We start from the raw sequence: 15,404 nt of genomic DNA on the forward strand, positions 1-15,404 counted from the left end.
ACCTTACAACTAAATGAATGTTTATGTTTTCAAAACTGAGTGTTACAGATCATTAGTTCATGATGTGAATTCTTGCCTTTGGGATATTTTGAGAAAATCTATTATTTCATTGATGTTATGAAAGAGTTCTACCATTCATGCTCTATAACTTCCTATCATCAAAAAGTCATAAGATATTTCAGTACAAAGAGTTAATATGTGTGTATAACTGCTCTTTGGGCTTTAAAGTCCTAATGAGTTCAAGAAACACTGAGCTACAAACTAAAGAAAAAACTCTTGCAGCAAATGCTGACATAATAAAACTTAATGGTTTTCTCTGACTCAGCTATCTATGTGAACTAGCAAGGAATGTCCATGTAGATTTTCATGCTGAGAAATTCATAAAGAGATTTTTCATTATTATCCAGGCCAGCAATTCAATCTTTCAATGTCTCCACATAGAGTGGATATTCTGGACAGCAAAAGAACAACTTCGGTCCATTCACTCAATGTTCTAGCACTTCTGTGATGATTTAGGTAGAATACATTTATTCTCTATCTATCTATACAACTCACCAAAAAAAAAAAAAAAAAAAAAAAAAAAAAAGAGCTAGTCTTCCAGATTATTTTTGCATCAAGACAAAATGCATTTAAACCAACAGAAATTATCTGTGAAGGATTTACTGAAGACATTTTAGAAGTAAAGACAGAATGTGCCAGGACAGTCTAGGATCAATACCATTTTGTACAAAATGGAGCCCAAACTTAACCTTGATCTCTTCATTTGTGGCGTGATCCCAGTTTACACAGTGAATTAGGCAAAGTGCACACAAATGAAAACAGTGAAAGATCTTAAATTTATAAAATCTAGGAACAAATAGATATAAATAGCTAGTAAATAGCCACAAAAAATCATAATAAAAATTGTTTTCAGAAGAAGAAGGGGAGAGAAAGAAGAAATGTCACTGAAGTTTCTACAAGTTGCACATTTTTTTCTCTTACAGTAGTCTACAGATTTCTTTTTAAAATTGTTTCTTTAATATAATTTGGGATTTTAGGACTTAATCTCTATCTTGTCTTCATCTTCAGATTACAGAAACAATATACATGTCATTCAACTGTATCTGTGATGCTTTCACGAGACCTGAGAGACACCAAGAAACAAGGAAAAGGCATTAACCCTTAAGCATTTGCCAAAAGTATTATATCGTTACCACAGCTATTTGTATTCTAAGCAACAGAAAATTATAGTACCTAAAGGGTTCTTGATTATAATCTGTTAATCATTGATTTCAAAGGTCTTTGGGGTAGACTGATAAATATTATTGTATGAAAAGTGTTTTAAATTCTATCTTTTAAGTAATTAATATAATAATTGACATTAAGAATGACTTGAGGTGGTGGAGGAAATCTGATATACGCTCAGGGAAAGGGGGGATCTGGAAAATATTCTGGCAGAAACAGATCTGTGCTTTGGCACAAGTTAGGTGGAAGAAAATAATTCCTGAACTATCTCGGTTTGACAACATGGATATGTTGTCTTCTCCTACCCCTTCCAAGGTGGAAAATTCCTCACCAATACATCAGAGTTCCTCTAATTAATTAGAAGTATCTCCTTAGAACAGCAGCATGTTTTAGTACCAGATCTCTTTAGCTGGCACAAATAGGCACACAGATAGTTTCCAGTTTATTACTAAATAGATTTCTGCCAGGAACTTCTCTGATTTCACATAAAAGCAACCCTTCCCCCAAAAAAGAAAAAAAAATAATCAATTTTGATGACTAGGATCAATGGTTTTCTTTCTCTTTCTAGTAGTTTCTTCGCAGTAGCTTCTGAAAAGCGCTTTAAACTGTCCATGGGGTTTCTTCACTGAAGCACTGATTCACAGTTGAACCTGATATGGTTATATTTCATTAAGAAAAAAATCTATAGTTAGAAAATTTGAAACATATTGCTGAAGCTGCATCTAACATTCTAGTAGTCATACTAAATATTTCAAGTGCCTGTATCTAATGAAAATAACAATTTGATAAATATTTGGAGAACTAAAAGAGGAAGGTAGGGCCAACAATAAAGATTCTGATGAGAAGCTCCTTCAAATCTGCAAATTTGAAACTCACTTCATGTTCTTTCCTCAAATGTAACTACTTACTGTGGGGATAGGGAAAGAAATGTGCATTCAGTTTTTCCATTTTTAAATACTATTTTTTTTTCACACTTCAGTCTATAGACCTTACTTTATATTATCAGAATTAGATTAAAAAGCTGTCTTTATATTTTCACTATCATAAATGAAAATAATTGCGCTTTTTCAGATTTAAATGAAAGATTACTGTTTCACTCTTTTTTTCTATTTCTTCATATATACCAGGAGATATGTGATTCTAATTTTAAAGGCTATAATGCTATTTTGGTATCTACACTGCACTTTATATATTTTTTTTAAAGAAACATATAATTTAAGTAAATGAAGCTACATTTGTACACCCATCGGGAAGGAGAAAACTATTATTTGCCACTATTGCTCATTAGTTGGGTTAGGAGGTAATTTTACCTTCTATCTTCATTTTGGATCAACAAAATATTACTTTTGTCACCTTATCACCAGATCTTCAACTATTTCAACTTACATACATTTTGTAAATTCTAAAATCTCAAAGTATTCAATCAAGAGGTGAAATTAGAAAAGAAATATATGACTGAAATAGTATTTATTAATATAATAAATATTTCTTATCTCTGAAGTGTGCAAATACATACACAGAGGAAGACACCAATTATCAGGCTTAGGTTTCTAGCTCAGAGTTCTTGCTTATTTATTTGTTTAGAACTTCTGTATAGATTAACAACTTACTGAACAACATCAATTTTACAAGCCTATGTTGGCACTACTAATAGAAGCCAGAACGGGCTGTATTCAAGGGATGCTCATTATACACACTTTTCCAGGACTTTGAGTGTGCTGGAATTGGTAATTGTTGTTGAATTCTAGAGTACTTCCATGGAAAAAATTATGAACTAGATATTAAATAAGTTAAAGGCTGCAAATGTAAAGGATTTAAGTTCATGACTGTGGTTTAATAGCCTATGGGAGCAGGGTACAAAGTGAGGAAGTGTGAGATGGCACTGGAGTTAGATCACACTCGTCCCATTATTCTTCTTCAGCTTCAAGAGTTAACAGCTGAAAAGGAGCTTTGATACTTGTGTTAGGCCTTGTCTTTTACACTGTGCCCTGAAAATGTGATCCAGTTGAATGGCAGTCATGAAAAAGAGCTGATAAAGCAAAACATTCCACAGAGTTAAACTGATATAAGGTTTTATTAGTAAAGTGAATATTATGGAAAGCCTATATCTACTTTTAGCCAGTCTTTAATTACCCACTATAAACTTAAACCAAAAGAAAAAGCACCAGGTATTATTATGTACTCTAAAGAGTACATAGACAAATGATAATAAAAAAACCCTAATCAAAAGTACTATTAATGCTCAGAATTGAGAAATACCAAAAAAATCAAGTAAACAAGATGTGAGGAGCTGAAGCAATCAATAGAATTCCAGCAATAACATCATATTTTACAATCCTGGTTTATTTTCCTGAAGGCTACAAACCCAAAATGATCCATTTTATTATTTCTTAATAGATTTAGCCTTTAATTTAACATTAATTTCTTCATCTTCTAGCAGTAAACAAAGTCACTTCCTGAAGTTTACATAAAGAATGAATTAATTCCTCTATCATTAGCTCTTAAAAGCAACATTCATTATGCAAAGCTAGAAAAGAACCATTATGAATTATCTGTCATTTTCATATGTTACACAAAATTCTGAAAAAGACAAACCCTGAAAACTATAGCACCAGAAAATACAGGAAAACCAAAGGATTTAGCTGGGTCAGATGCCTACACTCAGTCCTCTATACAAATTAGCATTTAAACTTTCTGTGGACTCCCACCATACTGCCAAGAAATTACTTCAATCCCAGCTTATTTATATGCACCTACAACAACTAAGGTAGCCTCACAACAGAAATCAGATGTTTTTCATTTAGCACATGTTGGAAGCTGTATCTGAAGCAGCTGTTCTTCCGTGAACCCATCACTAACAGTGATTTCAGATACCACCACTGACGTTGCACTGGACACAGAACAATTCACAGATGAGAGGCATTTTAAGAAACTACAACCTCCCTCCTATGAGATACATTTTTCTGGCTGAGAAACTATTAACTAATCATATAATAACTTGTCTTCTACTTTTAAAGAATTATCTGGTCAGCAAGAATAAGAGAGGAATTCTTAACCACAATATGTGTATTGCCCAGCTTTTCACAGAGGTAAAATGATCAAAGATTAGCACCAAATAGTGCAGCTTTTAAAACAAGCAACTACCATGCTAGTCTATTGAAACCTGCTTTGTTAAATCCAAAGAAAGAAGCTTCAGGTGAATGTTCTGTACTGTACCCTCAAGCACATCATACAGCTCTCTCAGCCCAGAAGGAGGGAAGCTCATAAATGCTTTCTGTGGTCTCCTAGTCTCTCTGGGCTGGTCAGTGGCTCAGAATAGCTCTGGTTGAAATTTAGTTGGTTAATTTCATATCTCAGTCCAATTTTTTCAGCTGAAGTTCCATAAGCCTGAGCTCCATTTCAATATTTGCAAGCACTGAGATCCCCTGTTTTTGACTTTGCAATTCCTCCTCTAGCTAAACTTAAGGCTTTTAGATGGTTTTACGGCACTCCAATATTTTTTACCCAGAGTTACAGGGATTGCAGAAAGCATGTGAACCTCATCTCCTCATTGTAAAGAGTAGGACATACCAGACATTGCAAAACAGTAAGTGAATGCCCATGAGTCAGGGTAGACAAGAATACCAGGTTGCTTAAGGTGTTGCCCTGTCATGTTTGTGTGACAAACCAGTTGCAGTATCTTTCTGCTTGAACCAGTATGATACCACATTTTTCACAGAAGAGTCAGTGTATGGTAATATGTGGCCATCACATTGTGCCCACTCACTAGAATAAATCTTAATCTTCCACATCCTTTTACTGTAAGTACTCTTGCTTTGGTATTTTACAAAGATACTTGGGGTGAAAAAACACCTTTCAGAACACTACACATGACAGTGTTTTGTATTGTTGGATTTCCCAGTGTTTAGAATCAACATTTGTTTGATTTTCTATTGACAAACATAGTAGTTAATTATTCATTCACTGATCTCCTTATAAAAGATATATGGTTAGCAGGTTTCTTTTAAAAATCTTCTAAGCGAAATGTTAGGCTTTATACATTGAGCATTGAAATACATATTTCAGGGTCAGTTCTGCAATACTGTAACAAAGAAAGACCCGCTGGTTTCATCAACAATTGAAATGACAGATTAAATTTTCTGTGCATAATTTTCAGTCTTTTAATTAGTAGGTACATCATATCTGTCTTCTTATTTTAATATTAAAACTTTGTAAACATATTTGTAACTTTGAAGAGTATTATGAACTGATACCATGGCAGCTGTCCCTAAAAATGGAAAACATTTCTGCTAAATGAAATTTATTTAGAATTAAAAGCATTCAATAGATTAGTGAACCAAGATGTATACTTGCAACTTCTATTCAGATAAGTCTCTCCCTATCTGAACTTAGTCCAGCAGCTTGATAGACTTCAAGTTGCAGTCATTGTGTGATGAAGTCTTGATTCCAGAATACCTGCATAAAATTAACATAAGTAATTAGCTGAAACCTAACTAGATTCTAGGCAAGGGATAGTAAACAAGAATGATCTTGTTAAATGAGTCATTTCCGGTTGGAGTAGATAGCATGTCTGTACTTAACAAAGATGAGGCAGGAAAGGAAGACACATCAACCATTATACAGGTTGCTATTAATCACCGTTTAAGACTAACAAGGATTTTATTTTGAGCATTATACTTCTCTGCCTAATATCAAGTCAAAGTACAATTTTTCACCACTTGCTGGAATATTAGATTACTTTCTACTTTTTCAGCATTTGGAGAGAAATATCAGGAGGATTTAACTCTGTTATGCTGTTGCAACAGATTTTGAACTGTCATACCCTATAAAGCTGTTGCCAGGACAGTGCTATTTCAAGCTTTAATAAAAGCTACTCTCACGTGTTCTCTAGTCCTCCACAGAGGAGTTCTGTATTTTCAAGGAAAGCTTAGGTAAAGTAACACTTTAAATTATGTCAAGCAATATGACCTACAAAGTAAAAACAAATGAGGGATATGATTTTCAGAAGAGGAAGCCTTGTTCCAACTCCAATGAACAGCTGTAGACGCTGGCTCAAGCTTCTTGGACTGTTTTGCTGAAATAATTATGAGTTTTAATTTGAGTCAGAGAAAAACTGCATTACTATACAACTTTGAAGATCTTGTCATCCTGAATAATATTAATTTCTATAAAAATTATTGCAATGTTGTCAAAAAAATAAGGTATTATCAAGCATCAAGCAGATGTTGAACCACATATGTGGAAGATAAATCAGGATAGCTACTGTTTTCCACTGTGGTTATGGTAAAACATTCCAAGCTAGCCAGAGAACAGGAAAATAGTAAAGCGTTGGCACAAGCACAGTTACTAAGCAGACACCATCACCAGATAACGGGTACAAGTTACTCCTGGGGACATTCTGATTGGATACAAGAGGGAAATTTTTCATTATGAGAACAATCAGCCACTGGAATAATCTCCCCAGGGAAGTGGTGGTTTCCCCAACACTGGACATTTTTAAGATTCAACTGAACGAGGTGCTGGGCCTAAACCATGCTTTTGCCAGGAAAGGTTGGACCAGATGATCCTTGTGATCCCTTCCAACCTTGTATTCTATGATTCTATTATTCTATATTAATAGCTTCACTTATGAAGATATTCAATGTAGACCATGTGGTATTTTCCATTGGTTTATGATTTTTACAGTTAGCACCTGATACTATGTGCAAGAACGCCCTTGAAGGGTGCTTGGAGCCAAGCTGATGCCCTGAGAAGGTGCTAAATAGAGATGGATAGCACAGAAGGAAGGAAAATAAACAGAATTTTATCCTTTTCAACTCTAATCGCAATGGTGATGAAGCAATAGGAGTAGTGATACCATGATAATATCTATTTATGGAATAGTGTATATTTCTGGTGCAATTAAAAAAAAAAAAGGAAATGGCTTGGGTAATACTTTTCTCAGTTGTTACTGTAAAAGGTTATGCTCTTCATGGTAAGAGTTCAGAATAACTTTTAAAATTCAAGAGGATAGTTGAAATAAATTTTCTAGGTCAAATCTCAGACAACACTATTTTCAATTTCAGAAATAGGTCTAATAATTTCTCAAAATTACCTTCTGCACAGAATCCCAGACATTGACATGGGCGTCAGCAGACAAAAAAAAGACTGAGGTAATTTTAGAAAGAAATTTCCAGCTTAAGAGAAAAGAATATAAATATGAAAACAAGGAATCTTAAAGTTACTGGCTTTACTGCTTCCAAAAGTGAGCAAAAATCCCTTCTGGGCACAGAACAAAGCAAATGAATGAGTTATTGAATCAAAATGGTTTGAGATACAGTGTCTACTGTGAAAAAGTGGGCGTACTCATCTCCCGTGTAAAGTAAAGGGAGCAATGAAGAAAAAAAGTAGGAACATTCTCACATTTTAAAAAATAAAAGGAAAATATTGAATAGACTCCATAGAACTTAGTCTTTGTCATTCACTGGAGATGTTGAGATGTGTTCCAACCACCCTGAAGACTTTGGAAGAGATGCAGTCAGTGCAGAAGTCCTGCTAGTATATCAAAAGACACTTTCAGATTAGTAATAGCAATGGTAATAATAATAAGTCTGACACAAGTTTTTACTGAAAAACCGAGAACACCATATGAATTGGCATCATATAAATCCTTCACTGTGGCCTGATCTGACCACAACAACTAAAGGAATAAAAGCAGTGAAGGCTTGGGGGTGAGAAGTGGTAGAAACAGTCTAAGCCACATCAAGATTCCTGGAACAGCTGCAATTGGACCCACTCACAGCTGTTTACCTTCCCATCAGAAGCTCCTGCCTTTACTACAGAGGCTAACATGGGGCCTTGTACAGTAATCCAAACTGCATTTTCTTTGATTTTCCTGATTATGCTAGGTTAAATAGCTGTTCCACGGGCAGCAAGACTTTTCCCTGCAAGAGAGGCACAGTTGGCACTAGGTGGCAGGAACTTCTGTGGCTGTCTCCAGACTGACTATCTCCATTAATCAAAAGCCAACCAGATTGGCTCTACATCTCAGTGATGCAGAGTGATTAACACCAGTGATGGTGGTTCTCCCAAAAGTGGTTCTCTCATTTAAAAGCAGGTGAGTTTCATTGGCTTATAAATTGATAACAGCTGATGATCCCACTCTGTATATCAAAATACAAGTGTTCAGACATGAAAACTGGCAAATCCTTTTTTTTTTTTTGTGGTGGTGAAGAAATTATCCACCAAAGTTTTTCATAAAATTTGTCTGCTTAACAGAACTTCCCTTCCCTCCAATGTTAAGCAAGCTCTTCTTTCCTCTCCATACAGTTCACCAATCCTTATGTTGATCTCTCTCTTACTAAAGTCTAGAAAATTATTATTAATCACTAATTGTCAACTGAAGTACAACCTTGAAGAAAGAAAGTTTATTGGCTGCTTCTTCAATGTCAAAAATGTTATATTTGAATTTTAATATTAGGCAAACTACTCAGTAACAGAAGGACTTTTCCACCCTTCTGCCTGTTGATCCATTGATCTACTGATCTATTGATCAACTGATCTATTGTTTGATCTATCTTTTACACATGCTGAATAATACCTTGTCTATCCAAAACTCTATAAGAAAGTTTCTGTCTTTTCCCACCAAAATGAAGTGATTTGATCCTAAATGTATTTCACATTAACATTGTTCTGTTCTTGATTTTATTGAAAGTAGTTCTGTGCCTTTTCACCAGTTGTCAAGCAACTCATTATGTAAACCATTAAAATGCATCCATAAGCTGGAGGGGGGTGGAAATCAGAAATACATAAAGAATTTGGTACAACTGCAACATAAATAGAAAAGACATTCCTGTTCTGTAACATATTTCCAAGCTGGCAGTTTATCAGAAACCCTCTCTAAAAAAAGAACCTCTCAGTTAACAAGCCTGGAATAAACTCTTACTCAAAACCAAAAGGTCTGACCCAGCTGTTGGCATTATTCATATGAAATATTTTACCGGCATAATCAAAAAAGACTTTAACATCTTCTTTCAAGTATTGTTGAATGCAAATACTGCAGGCCAAGCTCTTTCTTTCAAAATAAATGAGCAGTTGCAGAACAATAAAAACAGTTGAGGCAGTTAAGCTAAGACATGAAAAGCGGGATGCCAAGGCGAGTTTCTAAACCACATTCCAAGCATTTTAAATTCCTTTTGATTGTTACCACGAATCCACCGATTGTTGTGAAAAGGGTATGTTTCATCAAGCCACAGGCAAGGCCTTGAATAAGTCTGGCTCAGGGTTTGTGGCATTGATGTTAAAATGCCACACAGTCACAGCTATGCAGCAACTATTCCCAGTCCCACATCACCACTCTTTTGTAGGAGCACGTCTGCCTCTCTGCTAATGACATAAATTAATTCAGAAGATGCATTCAGGGACTATATGTACATTGCATTCTTCTCTACATGAAATACATTTATGATTTTAAAGCTACGCCACAAGTAAAACTACACTCTTTCATCAGACACGATTTTCTGTGTTCTCTTAAGGCTTCAAATCCTCCTAGAATTTTCCTGTCTGTTCCTTTTGTTTGATACTTCATGGAGACATACTGTCTCTCCATATTCTAATATGCTGTTTTATGCCACTCTAAGTACCAAAATAAGACTCTAAGTAGTTTAAACTGAAATGCTTCCTGCATAAATTGCTGTCATTCTCCGAACTAGTAATGGTGATGATAGCAGGGTTACTGGAGAGGATCTCGTAGGTGGGACCTCTTTAATACATTTTTCCCTGAATATATTTTCTTTCCCCACCTCAACATTTTGTTTGGGTGAGAAATATAAAAACTGTCTAGGGTTCTGGTCAGGCAGAAGCCTGTCCAGAAGAAAATCCTCAGTAAGTAGCTGCTGCAAACACACATTGATTTAGCAACTATCATGTATTCCGTCTTCGCTGTACAATTCTAGAAGACCTGATATCGAATGTGTTCAATGGCCTCATTTTAGTTAGTCTGGGGAGTCTGTCAGTGTATGTGTTTAGAAACACTTATCACCGGTCTGATGCATTGTGAGTTCATCAAGACAAGTATATCCTCAGTTTTGTTCAGAATTTCATGCATCAAAATATCCAGGAAATCAAATAAATCACATTGTCTTTGTTAATCATTATAGATTTGACCCAGGAGAAGAGCAGCAGAATGAGATGGCATTTTCTGCTTCAGAAATAACATTCAATTATATAATTCAAAACATACATGTTTTCCAATATGAGTGCAAAAGATGGGAGAACTGAATGCCAGTTGTAGGCATTCACCTCTAAATAATATTTCCGTGATGCAGATATTGCCTTTATCCTGCAGAAAGCATTCTCAATGTTACATGACAGAGATAAAACCTTAGGCAGTTGATTCCGTCATCTCTACAGACTTCACTTAGGTTTAAGAAGTAATAGAAGAAAATCTTTAACATAAAGTTGTATTGGATGGACTTCAAATGATCCAGTGAGCCTTGATATTTATCTGTTCCTCTTTGATGAGGTGTCTGGAAGAATTTCCTGCTTCTGCTGTGATTGAAAATGTTGAGACACTATCTAAAGCAGTTTCATAACTTTTCACTTCTTATGCTGCTTATAACAAAGAGAAATAGTCTTTGAAAGTTAGGGGAACTCCCTTATAAAAAGTTCCAGGAATTTTCTTAGCTTCCTGGAAGTTCATAATTTGTCTCAGTCAGCATTAGTAAGTCTTGAGTCATATCGTTTTCTTTTTTTTTCTGACATGTCAGGTCTTGCTTGTGTTTTCTTCACAAATGACTAGAGAGCCCAGGAAGAGCTTAAGAAACTAGAAACAAAACAGATGTCCCATTGTGTGCTTAGAAGTTTAACAGAAGAAAACAGAATGGAAGCATAAGGGGGAAAAATTATCTATATATCAGTTTAACAATATGACCATGTTGTTTGGAGGAATTCTTTTCCTTTGAAGAAACCCTTTCTGATCAAGAAAAACATAGATCTTCTACAGAATCTGCCAATGTGGAATCTGAAACCCCATGAGTTTTCATTGTGTGTAGAACACCTGATTCCATTCTAAAATGTATGTGCTTCAGTGAGGCCAGAAACATAATGATATAACCAGAAATCATTCTTACAATTTCAAAACCACCACTTTTAAGTTACTGGCGTTTTCATTATCATTTACTGAAATATCACATGCTAGGGTTAATGGACTCTACTTGATGTGTCCATTAGGGTTAGGACAAGGTCTAAAATCATAAGGACAATAGCTGTGTTTCTGTTCTCAAATCCTTTGCAGAAAGTTTGTAAACTGAAGCAGATAAAAGTTACTATTGAATCCTTTGACACATACAAAGCAATTAACAAGCCAAGAAAAATGTAATGAGAATTGGAATCTGATTTCTGATCCAGGTAGTGTAAATGTCACCTGTATGATAACAACAGTATTAAGAGAGAAGTGTTAATTCTAGAGAAAACAAAAGAAATCCACGAACATACAACGTTTTAAAAACTCCTTTTGCAGGCAATTTGAATAAAGATATAATTATGATTGGGACAACCTGGTACAAGGGAAAATAGAAAATACGCCAAATATTGTTTTTCAGAATAAACATGTTAGCAGCCTAATTGGAATTTTAGATCTCCTAGTACTTTTCCTCATTGAAGAGTTCACATTCAATGAGTTTTTGTGTCTGGAAAGGGTGGTAGGATTGAAGAAAGAAAGGAAAACTGGATCACAGAATAGAATAGACTCAAAAGAACAGGACAAAGGGGTGAAACTCAAAATGTCTGGGTCAAGGAATCTAAGCCAACATGCCAGTTTCTGCTGATACTTCTGTTACCAGCAAACATTCTTACAGAGGATGAACTTCTACTATTGCTAGCAGAAATTAGTTTATATGCTGGCAGTTAGATTCACAAATTTAATAATTATGGCCATACAAAGGATGAAAGTGACCACCTATATTTTGTCACCAAGTAGATTTTTTTGCATAGAAACTGTTTTGGGGATTGGCATGTCTGTTCTTTTTTTTTTTTTCTAACCTGCAATATAAGACACCTATTTCAAACATATTGAAGCATAACTACATTATTTCAAAAGATTGTAAATGAAGATCAAGAAACACCAAAACTGTGTTTTTCTGAGCAACCTAAATTAATATATTTTGTGTGTATGCACACGTTGACGCTCTTTAATTATTATTTTTTGTCCTCATTCAGTGTTCAGGAAGGCTACAGATGCGAATCAGGGTTGAAGAGTGAGTAGTGAAAGGACTTGCAGCTTCATCTATTGAAGAATCTGCTTTGTTCATTGTTTACTAAGTAAAGCACAATATGAGTGGAAGATTTGGGAATGTCTTCAGTTTAATTAGGAGAATCCTGGGGACTCCAAACCTCCAACAAATCTGATGGTGTACAAGCCTCTAACAGACATTTGCTAATTCGACACTTTACATTTTTCAGGTACCCACCATAATATCCTCGTGACATATTTGTAGAAATATGGAGCATTAATAGCTCCCTCTTGACTTACACTGAGCTGTATGTTGACAATTTAAGTGTTTAACTATTCTAATTTTTCTGAAAATACCACAAGCTCTAGACTGTTTAATGAGGCACCCTAAATTAGTGAAAATGTTTGACTATTATTTAACCTTGAGATATACAGACCCATGAATTTATGGAATAGAAATAATATAATCCCCCTCTCATTTCCAATATTAATTCCTCAATCTGTGAAACATTCACATATCATAGTGATAAATAGGATTGAAAACTCATGAGAAAATTAATATTCTGCCTCCAGAGCAATGTTTGAATAATGTGCATGAAATAGGATATTGGGCCACCCACTGAACAATAAAACAAAATACAAAATAGTTTCTCATTTAGAAAAACAATCCATCCTTTGCATTTATTGAAGCAGAGTCCTGATGAGGGAAAAAAAGTTATATGATCATGTAATTGAAAACGGTTTAAAACAGTTCTTTAATGTACCAGGAAATGCATTAAGATTTTAATCTTAATCCTCCACTTTTCTCAACACTTGAATGCTTCTCTACTAATACTATTTTTCCTTTTTTGTTCTTTTTATGTATAATTTTGTATTTCGGTCATAGAAATTTTCCCAGAACCACTTTTAATGTAAATTCTGTCGCTGTTAAACACTTTTTTCTGTTCCCAGTGTCACAACTTGTATTGACATAAACAGCTATGTCAAGATGACTTGTCAATATGTTTTCCTGCTTGTTCACTCTCAGATTATTGTAATATTCTGTTTGTGACATCCAAATCACTTACATTGCATAAGACTGCAAAGTTTTTAGAGGGTTATGGCTTTTCAGTTTACACAAGCTGAGGCAGTAAAGGAGAAAGAATTAGATGAGCTATAGGAGTATTCATTAATTTGCCATGGAAGTTTCCCTGCACAGAGGAAAATCTTGGATGCACAGCTGCTGTCTTGATGCAGTACAGACATGATAGGCACTTATGAAGCAGTTGTTTCAAGCTGCCTGGTCAGGGTCTGTAGGGGTATACTGTCTTCGGTCCTTCCTTGCCACCTGAAGGAAAACCAGCTTCTTGGAAACATATGGACTCAGTAATCCAAAGGTTAATATGGTTCAAAACTGTCTGGTGTTTTGCAGAGCTTTCCGAGTAAAGTGCTTCATGATCTCATCTGGAAAATTCCCCTAAATAGGCATAAGTAACGAAACCATGGATAGCCATTTTGTAAGCCTTCTTCAAACCAATGTCACAACATGGGTTCCGTGTGTGCAGGCACAAAAGGTGAGTGAAAAAAAAAAAATCAGCACTTTGACATAGTTAGTAAGCTGAAACAGCTGGACAGTGAAGGGCATTTAAACCTTCCTGCGAAAGGTCAGGACTAGACTGAGAATTGGGTCATGAAATATGTAGCTAAGCCAGCTACACATCCCTTAGTCAGATCATTCACTCTTTCTAAGCCCTTTAAGAGATACTTACAAGCTTAGGATGAGGCAATATCAACAGATAGGATTCCTACAAGTGAGGCAAATTCAACAAGCAAATTGTTCCATCTGTTTTTAGCAGTAGTGAATTTTTGTGGAAAGACAGCATTTTGTGAACTGTAGGCTTGACAATTTAAGCCTCTCCTCATACATGTCAGCCAGGTTTCATTCCAGTGTAGGGTATCAGCAAAGCAGAACAAGTAGCGATTTCTCAGATTCACTGTAGGGTTAGGAGCCAACTCTGTGTACCTTTGTAATTCTAATGACCACTAAAGATCAGAGTGCTATGCACATTGCTTCTCATTTACCTTCGCAATTTACAGCAAGCTAATCAGATAACAATTTTAAAGTTCAAACAGAAAAGGAAATGTTTCTGGCTGATAACACTTTTTATGGCTATTCTCATAGCAAAACTCTGGAATGCTTCCAGCTCAGAGGAATGTGAATGACTTCTTCGAAAGATATCTCCAGCAATTATGATGACTATCATAAAAGCATTAGAGGCATTGTGATAAGCTATATCTTGAGAAAAGTGACTACAGCAGCAATTAAAATCCACCCATTACAAAACAAACCAAAGATTGAACTGTGTCATGCTCTGGAAATGGAGAAAGGTTTGACAAGAACATTCGTATTTCATTTTGAATGTATTTGCTTCTTCCTAATGTTGGTTGCATGACACAAGACAGACCAGGACAACACTAGCAGAGTCTTCAGACAACTTGCTCTAATTTCAGCCTTAGGATTGCACTAAGTACCTTTTCCCAATGTCATCCATTTATTCCTCTGGCAGAAAAAAAAAAAAAAAAAAAAAAAAAAAAAGATGGATCCTACATTAGACTTTGAGTACTATCTGAACAGAAAAATACATTGTGATATGTTTGAGGTGCTTTGCATTCTCATTGTAGGGGCTACTACAGTATCAAAAGTAATCAAAGTATTATTTTCTCCAGCTACTGATTTTCAGTTTAAAACTTCGTGTTCAGAGGAAATAAAAAATCTGTAAATTCAAGAAGACAGATTTGGCATCTCCTCCAGTTTACATCACATAAAAAGGCTGATGCAAGGTATGGAAATGAAAAGTTCTGATGCTGTGGAATAGTAATTGTAGTTTGTTATATAACTTTGAGAGATAAAATATACTGTTTTGTTTTAATAGCTTTCAAAAGAATTTGATGTTATCCAACATCATCTCAGTGGTATTTGAAAGGTATGGAT

The 15,404-nt window shown here is 35.2% G+C and overlaps 1 long non-coding RNA gene across 1 annotated transcript in view; it reads right to left on the reverse strand.

The window, feature by feature from the left end:
* Window positions 1-3,279: 3,279 nt before the first annotated feature.
* The window catches only part of LOC135578222 (uncharacterized), a 74,663-nt gene continuing 62,538 nt past the window's right edge, over window positions 3,280-15,404 (reverse strand). Inside the window, exon 5 of the long non-coding RNA XR_010469597.1 lies at window positions 3,280-5,679. This is a non-coding gene — a long non-coding RNA (uncharacterized LOC135578222). The remainder of the gene's footprint in view (window positions 5,680-15,404) is intronic.

Source organism: Columba livia, chromosome 1 (genome assembly GCF_036013475.1).
Source record: "Columba livia isolate bColLiv1 breed racing homer chromosome 1, bColLiv1.pat.W.v2, whole genome shotgun sequence".
Lineage (NCBI taxonomy): Eukaryota > Metazoa > Chordata > Aves > Columbiformes > Columbidae > Columba > Columba livia.